Genomic DNA, 9,220 nt, shown 5'->3' with positions numbered 1-9,220 from the left:
ACACATGCTCGGAGCATGTCTTCCAGGGTTTGTATCGTCCTTTCACTTTGTACGTCTGTTTGAGGATGATATGCGGTACTTAAATTAAGTCGAGTTCCCATTGCTTCTTGGAAACTTGTCCAGAAACGGGAAGTGAAACGACTATCTCTATCCGATACAATGGAGAGTGGGACTCCATGTAAGGATACTACTTCATCTACATACAACTTGGCTAACCTTTCCATGCTAAAGGTTTCCTTCATTGGTAGAAAATGAGTTGATTTGGTTAATCGATCCACAATTACCCAAATAGCATCATTGCCCTTTCTGGTTTTGGGTAACTTAGTAAAAAATCCATTGTTATGAGTTCCCATTTCCATACAGGCATTTCTAACTGTTGGAGTAGTCCTGAAGGTTTCTGATGTTCGGCTTTTAACTTGTGAACAGGTTAAACACTTAGATACGTATTCGGCTATATCCTTTTTCATTCCAATCCACCAAAAATTATTTCTTAAATCCTGGTACATCTTATTATTTCCTGGATGTACAGTATACCTAGATTTATGAGATTCTTCTAAAATCTTATTTCTTAATTTTCCTTGCTTAGGTACCCAAATTCGTTTCTTGTGGAATCTCCAAATTCCATCTTTTCCTTGTTCTAATTCCTTTAGGTAACCTTTCATTCCTTCGGCATCGTCCTTGATTGCCGTTCCCTGAACTTCCTTTATTTGTTTCATTAAATCTAATTGTAGATTTAACCTAAGAGCACGGACTCGCTTTTGCTTTTCATGATATTTACGACTTAAGGCGTCTGCGACTACGTTTGCTTTTCCTTCGTGATATTGAATATCACAGTCGTAATCACTTAGGATTTCCATCCACATTCTTTGCCTCATATTTAACTCTTTTTGCCCAAATATATACCTTAAACTTTTATGGTCCGTATAGATAGTAAACTTACTTCCATACAGATAATGTCTCCAAATCTTAAGGGCAAAAATTATGGCTCCTAACTCTAGGTCATGAGTTGTATAATTTTCTTCGTGCTTTTTCAATTGCCTAGAGGCATATGCAATTACCTTTTTGCGTTGCATCAACACACATCCATATCCTAATTTTGAAGCATCACAGTATACTTCAAAATCCTCAGTTCCTTCGGGTAAAGCTAAAATTGGAGCATTTGTCAATTTGTGCTTTAGAATCCTAAAAGCTTCCTCTTGCCTAGATCCCCATTCAAACTTAACGGCTTTACAGGTTAGCTTAGTTAAAGGTACAGCTATCCTAGAGAAATCTTTAATAAATCGTCTATAATATCCAGCTAATCCTAGAAAACTTCTAACTTCCATAACCGTTCGTGGAGCTTTCCAATTCGTGATTGCTTCTATTTTAGCAGGATCTACGTGAATTCCTTCGTGATTCACCATATGACCTAAAAATTGCACTTCTTGTAGCCAGAATTCACACTTCGAGAATTTGGCATAAAGCTTTTCCTTTCTTAACAATGTTAAGAGTGCATGCAAGTGCTTACAATGTTCCTCCTGACTTTTGGAATAAATGAGTATATCGTCAATGAAAATGATCACAAATTTATCCAAGTAGGGTTTACAGATCCTATTCATCATGTCCATAAATGCAGCTGGAGCATTTGTTAATCCAAAGGGCATGACTGTAAACTCATAACGACCATACCTAGTTCTGAAAGCAGTTTTAGGTATGTCCTCCTCTTGCACTTTCAACTGGTGATATCCAGATCTTAAGTCTATCTTAGAGAAATACCTAGCTCCTTGCAATTGATCAAAAAGATCATCAATCCTAGGTAATGGGTATCGGTTCTTAATTGTGACTTTATTCAATTCCCTATAATCGATACACATTCTCATTGATCCATCTTTCTTTTTCACAAACAACACTGGTGCACCCCAAGGGGATGAACTAGGTTGTATAAATCCTTTGCTTAGTAATTTATCTAATTGCTTTTTACAATTCTAGCATTTCAGTAGGTGCTAATCGATAAGGTGTCTTAGCTATTGGTGTAGTACCTGGAATTAAATGAATTCTAAACTCTACTTCTCTATCAGGTGGTAAACCAGGTAATTCTTCTGGAAAAACATCTGGGTATTCTGAAACTATAGGGATGTCCTGAAGTTCCTTACTTTTAGTGTTAATGATTACAGAAATCATATACACCATTTCTTGTTTCCTTGAATAACTAGCCAATTTCATTACTGAAATGAATTTTAGTGGCTTTTGAGGTCTATCTCCTGTAATTAGAATTACTTCTCCTGTGGGGGTACGGATTTCTACGGAATTCTTATCACACAGGATTCGAGCATGGTTGGCTATTAACCAATCCATTCCTAATACCACATCGAATCCGGCTAAATTCATAGGTAACAGGTTTGCAGAAAACTTATGGCCTAATAATTCTATCTTTCCTTCTTGCAAAACCTTATCTATGTTGACAGAATTTCCATCTGCCGTTTCAACAGTAAGGATCTGCCTAAGGGTAGTTAGAGGTAAGTTAAGAGCTTGGCAGAATGCAGTATTAATGAAACTTTGGTTTGCACCAGAATCAAATAATACTTTTGCATAGACGTTATGCACTAAGAACGTACCCGCTATCACGTCTGGAATGAGTTCGGCTTCTTGAGTGGTCAGCTGGAATGCTCGTGCATTTTTCTTAGTAGTTCCTTCAGTCGTTTTAGCTCTACTGTCTGTTGGTTTAGCTAACTTAGGACATTCAGACTGGAAATGTCCTGTTTCTCTGCAGTTATAACAAACTCTTGTTTTCCTTCTGCAGTCTTCTTCCCGATGTCCTTTCGCCTTGCAGAAGTTGCAAAATATATTGCACTGTCCATAGTGTTTCTTTTTGCAATTTCTGCAGAAAGGAGGTGACGAGTATTGCCCGGTTCCTCTTTTCTTGAATTTATTGCTATTATTACCCACACGAAATCCTTGGGTAATCTTCTGAGCCAATTCCTTCTTGCGATCTTCTTATCTGGTGCGGACTAGTTCATCGGTTAAGGTATTAGCTAATTCCACAGCATCGTCAATCGTGCGTGGTCTCGCAGCTTTAACGATGTTACGGATTGCTCCGATCAATCCCCAAATATAACGGGAAATAAGTACCGGTTCTGGCGAAGCCAGGGAAGGTACCACTCTCGCATATTCGAAGAATGTCGAAGTATATCCTCGACAATCTACACCTATCATACGATGACTTAGGAACTTGTTTGCCATTTGTTCCTTCTCGTATTCGGGACAGAATTTTCTTTCTACAAGACTCTTAAATTCTTCCCAATTCATCGCATAGGCCACCCTTCTTCCTTTTGCTTGTAGCACCGTGTTCCACCATTCTAGCGCCCCTGCTTTGAACAAGTTTGATGCATACATCACTTGATCTTTTTCAGCACATTTACTTATTGCAATTACTGCCTCGGTTTTCTCTAACCAACGCAGTGTTGCAGTTGCCCCTTCATTACCTGCAAATTCTGCGGGTTTACAGGCAAGAAATTCTTTGTAAGTGCAACCAGGTGTTGCAGCTTTCATTCTCTTAGGGAGTGGGGCCTGTTGCGGATCATGATCGTCATGATTGCCGCCTCTATTTATGTTGTTACTGCCGTTATCTTCCGGAACACGTTTACTAGGAATTAATTGTGGTTCGGCAGGTTTCTGAACAGCAGCCACAATTTCTGGAATAGCATTGGCTATCCCTTGAGCAATAAAGTGCTCAATATCTTGTCTAGTTATATATTGATCTTCCTGATTTTGCTCAGACTGATTTACTTCATTAACTGGTTCACTATTAGCGTTTTCCATCTGCTAATTAGTATTAATAGAGATTATTAGTGTTTAATTATTGATAACAAAATCACAGATAAACACATAGATCAGTATAACATGCAAGCATAGTCAAAATTGTCGATGCCTCGACTTTTGTTTTGTTTTATATATTATACCTGCTTCAAATACACACTTTTTATCTTACAGTGTTTTATTGCCCATTTTACAGAATCAGTTTTACTATATTAGTTATAAAACAAACTTTTCCAAATCCCTCCTATCTTTTGGTTTGCTGGCAGTTTCAGTAACGACGCTCCCTCTCATCGTACTTCCAAGAAATCTGCTCCCCCATTTCCCGGATCCTATTCCCCGTGCCTATCAGTTCTTCACCAAACTGACGTAGTTCAGCTAAATTTTCATAGCTCATTGGCGGATTAGGGATAGGTTCTGGATCAAACTGTGGGAGAAAACTATAGGGACTATTAACTATATTTTGGAATTGCCAGTCATTGGTCCACCATTCCTCCATTTGGCCTAATGGTCGGGTGTGAACTAGTGGGTCTGGAATAGCTGGCCCTAGGTTTATTGGAAATTGGGCTGTAGCAGGATAAGAGAAGAGATTATCGTTGATAGGCTCTAAAACATCACATTTATCCAGTAGGCGGTCTATTTCGTCCTGGAATGTGATTTCCTCAGACTGTTTAGAGCTTTCTCCGATCTCTATTCCCTTTTGCTTTAGGTCTATCCCTATTTCTGCTGGTTTGGAACTTTCTCCGGTTTCTATTTCTTTTCCCTTGCTCACACTCACAGGGTTTTCTATTTTAGGGATTCTCCTAGGTTTCCTTCTGCGCACTTTTCGCCACCCTACATATCTTCTCTTCTTTTTAGGTTTTGCTTTTTCCAGCGGTGGAGCTTGGAATTCTAGCGGTTCCTCTATGTCAGCAATGTAACCAGTGAAGTTGTGGGAGACTTCAATTGGCACAGGATAGAGGTTGAGATTCTGAAATGCTTCCGACATCTCATTCATGCTGTACGGCATATATGCAAAATGCACAAAATGCTAAGTTAAAACTTTGGAACAAAGCTTAACAAATAAACTTTTTTATTGCATACCAATTTGTACAACATAACAGCAAACAGAACACACTCAGATCTATTTATTTATTTACTGGGAAGTAAATATTTCTAGATTTAAAGCTTAAAGATTTGCATTTTCTGCTACAGTAGCGAGCAGATACAGATTTGCCCATTTTTCATCTAAATTATTTTCCCCTGGAGGATTACTGTTAATTTCCTGAATTTCCGGGTTAAACCTCACTCTCTTGGTTTGGTGTTTCTTTTTCTCTTGACCCTTCCTAATAATCAAATTCATTTTCTTTGGTGTAAGTGGGTTTTCATAATTTGCCTTACGGACAAAGATTCCTTCCTCTAACTTGACGGAAGTTTTGGAGGAAGAGGTTCCCTGTTCTTTAGGTATACTATCTAATTTGCGGTAGATAGCAGAAATCTTTTGTTTACCCATACTGTAATTTTAACAATTAATCAGTTAATAAGCATATATTCACAGAATGACAAATAAAGTTTTCCTAATTAAAATAGTGAGCTTAATCAGTAAGCTTAAAACAGTGGCTCTGATACCACCTTTTCCCTGTCACGGCCCTCGACCCGGTTTGACCCGTTTCAGGAGCCGCGGGACAGGAATCCCGTGGTATTTAATTTAGGCGACAACGGAAGTCTTTTTAAAACAGGATCTTTTAATAATTCAAACTGCCCGTTTCATAACTTAGGGATAAATTCCCGAAATTTACAATAATGTGATTTCTTAGGGAAATCTTTATTTTCAAAACATGTTCATTTATTTATTTACATTGAGCCACTTTTCTAAGCTGGGAGTGCTCCACGGCACTTTTCTTTGCTCATACCAGATCACCTGAAACATGTTTGAAAAAGGTTTTGTCAGCGGGGAAATACTGAGTGAATCATTCATTTTACTGAAAACGACACATTTGTTATAATCTACAGTATTAAGGGGAATTACAATGTTTCTGATATCAAACCAACTACCCACAGTATTTGTCACTCGACCATCCATTGGCTAGCCCATTTGTCCAATGGTGTCTGTGACTGTGGTCAGATCACCCCTTGGCCACCCGTTTGTCCAAGTGTGACGGGAAATAAGTAACGTATACAAAACCCCACATACCGGCTGTAACTTGGTGATTACATAGACTTAATCACTGTAACTATAACTTTAAAAATAACTTGGAGTTTTGTAAAACAGTTTGATAAAAAGAGAATGACTCACAAACTGTGAGAAAAGGATTTATAAAAGAGGAATGACTCACATTGCAGATTTACGAGCAGAGTATAAGCTTTACTGATTAGCCTTTTAACCTAATTTAAATAACAAATGCACACACAAACAGGATTAGTAACTAATTCAGCAGTTACGTCAATTCACGAGATTAAACCCTCACAACTATTATCAAGTACGATACTTAACAATTCAATGGATTCACAACGAATGATAGAGCATAGTCCGAATTCGAACAGCACTCAAACATTCAAGTTGAAATCACAATGAATAACAAAGTACAAGCTCAATTTGAGCAGCACTCGGACAATCGTTGGATAGTTATAATCGATCGGACGTTGAATCGTAATAGCGATCGAGTTATTACCCTGATTGCGCCAGCACCTCGTGATCGTGTGTGTGTGTGGTGAAATGATTTCAGGATATCTCGACGTATACAGAAGCTTTTTACGTCGTTTTAAGTTCAATAGTTAAGTGCCAATGTCGGCTATTTATAGCAATTTTTTGGGGTTCCCTTACGGACCGTATGCCGGACCCCTTACGGTCCGTAAGCTAAGCAGTCTAATTCATAGGCTGCCTAGCTCGGGACTAGCCTTGGTGAATCATAAAATTGACCAATCAGACAACTCTACGTTTTATTTTTGATAATTATTAAACTAGGGTTTACCCCCCTTGAGTTTTAGGGGCCCTGATCCTGATTCCGATCATTCTGAAAATTTTAGGGCTAGTGCAGAATTAATTGGGTGTCTTAATTAGGGTTTTCTTATTGACTAATTATCGTCCGCTTCGTGGCGGAGCATTTAGCAATGCCTGGTGAGGGCTGGCTGTCTGGGGACATTTTAAGGGCTGGGCTTGCTTCTCATGAGATTGGGTAAGGGAATCTAAATATGGATTTTAGTGACAGTTGTTACAAGCTGGAGATGTGTTGAAGGAGTTGTGTGAAGACAATTTAAGCAAAAGTTCATAGCTTTTATTTTAAGATAAAATAAGCCATTTTCAGATCTTTAAAAAAAAACAAACAGTCTTGAAGCCTTTATGTCTGCCCGTCTGCAGACATGGGCTCCTTGCAGATGTTTTAAGCAAAAACAAACACCCCCTAAGAAATATGAGTTACATAAGCTAAAATATTAGAATATACTTGAGTGAAATTGATATGTGACGGATTAGTGCAAGGGCATTAGAAGTATAAATCACATATGATATAACTATAAGCATCATATCATGAGTGAAACATAGAAAGTATATATGTAGGTACAAACTAGAAGTCAAATAATCATAAAAGTAAAAGAAAGCCGGCCACTTTCCTGAATTATTCTTAAAGCAAAGCATCACGTTTGCACTTTTCAGTCCAGTCATGGTGCATTTATATATCTGCAAACTCAATTACATTCCTCTACAACCCCATACAAGTGTGGCGGCTATAGGGTATGGTCATGACCTTTATAACCACCATAATCTTCCACGTCAGTGTTATGTCACTCATCTTTAATCCATCATTCAAAACCACTCCTCTAAAGGTGTAGTCGTGACCCAAACCACTTCTTGAAAAATGAAATGATTTCTTGAAAAATGGAAAGGACCATGGTTTAATCCATGCAAACCATGATGAGTCATGCAAGGAGGTGGTGTAGCCTTCCATTCATGTTCTTAGGTGGCGAATAATCTTTAGATTCTACCATATCAAGTCATATTTTAGGTATTGATCTTCGTATAAATAATTTTATTGATATCTATTATATCAAATATACACTTACTTTTTTTTATAAATTAGTACATAATTTATATCAACGCGAAGGATATACAGTGTTATTAAACATCTAACCTTAAATGCGAAAACACTCAAAACTATCACGCTTTAATTAAAAGAAACAAAAAATTTATTCTGTTTTATTTTTATTTCACTAATAAACGGACATCAATTGGTATCCGGTTCTTCCAAATATTCACTTGACTAAAAATAGGGTCGTTCCAACATTTTTGAAGGCTCTAAGTAAACTACAAAGGTGGACCCTTTGAATGGGTATAAAGAAAATATTGGTTCTCCATTCTTCCTTCTAAGTCTGGTCATAAGCACAATATCAAAATTCAAAGATTGAAAGTATCAATTAGGAATTTAGGGAGAACGGTGATTAAGTGAATCACAATATATAGAGATTACTATAAAAATAGTCGTTAACCAACCTAGATTATCATTGCGACAACATTAATTTCCCCTAATTTCATGGCTAATTTTTCCTCAATCGGCGACACCGTTGAACAAAATGGGCACATGCGACGTTACAGTTAGTGAGAATAACGATGGCGGCCTAATTAAATACGAATTGCATATTGTTTGGAGTTTGAATTAGACTCTTTTATTTAAAAATTGGTTATTTATTTTGGCCTAAACACACATATGCTATATAAAGATTTTTAATATATTTGGAGGCCCTAGGCCGTTACCTAGATTTAGAAGCCCCTAAGTACGGCTCTAATTTAATATTTCCCAAAAAACACATGTTAATTTGAAATTTATATGTTGCTTTGGGTTTTTTTTATGTCTACTCTCCCATATATATTTAAAATCTCATTACGGTTGTATATCATAACATACTACTAGCTAATTCCGTGGTCGTCTTCTTTTTTTTCTAAGGACAACTCTACTAAAAGCGACGCTAGGAATATTGCCCAAAAACAACAAGCTTACAACAAGAAATTACATCAATCATTCCATAGCATATCGAGTCGGAGGTCTCATTAAAAGCTCCCTATGAAGATGATGATGATTCCACAACATATTTTTAAGGGGAAGCCTATTTCCAAATACATCCTAAAGATTTAATACCTCCATTGTTTTAGTCACACTCGCTTCTTTATCTATCTGAAAATTTTTTATGTATGAGAGGCTATTTCCGGAGCAAAAAAAGAGCAACATTAGGGTGCTCGGTGTGGGAGCCGGGAAGGCCTCGGTGAAGCCCGACCTTGTCCGGGAACACCAGTCCCCTAGTTCCGGTGACTTTTTCTGCCCGACAAACGGGGACCCCACAACGATTCACTGGGAAATCTTGGGGATTGAACACGTTCAGGTATTTCGAAAATATCCGTTTTAGTCACACTCGCTTCAATCATCCTTATAACCTCATGATATTATTAACAGAAAATTAA

The sequence above is a fragment of the Helianthus annuus genome, chromosome 9, assembly GCF_002127325.2.
Source record: "Helianthus annuus cultivar XRQ/B chromosome 9, HanXRQr2.0-SUNRISE, whole genome shotgun sequence".
Lineage (NCBI taxonomy): Eukaryota > Viridiplantae > Streptophyta > Magnoliopsida > Asterales > Asteraceae > Helianthus > Helianthus annuus.
Note: the sequence above shows the minus strand (reverse complement) of the source record.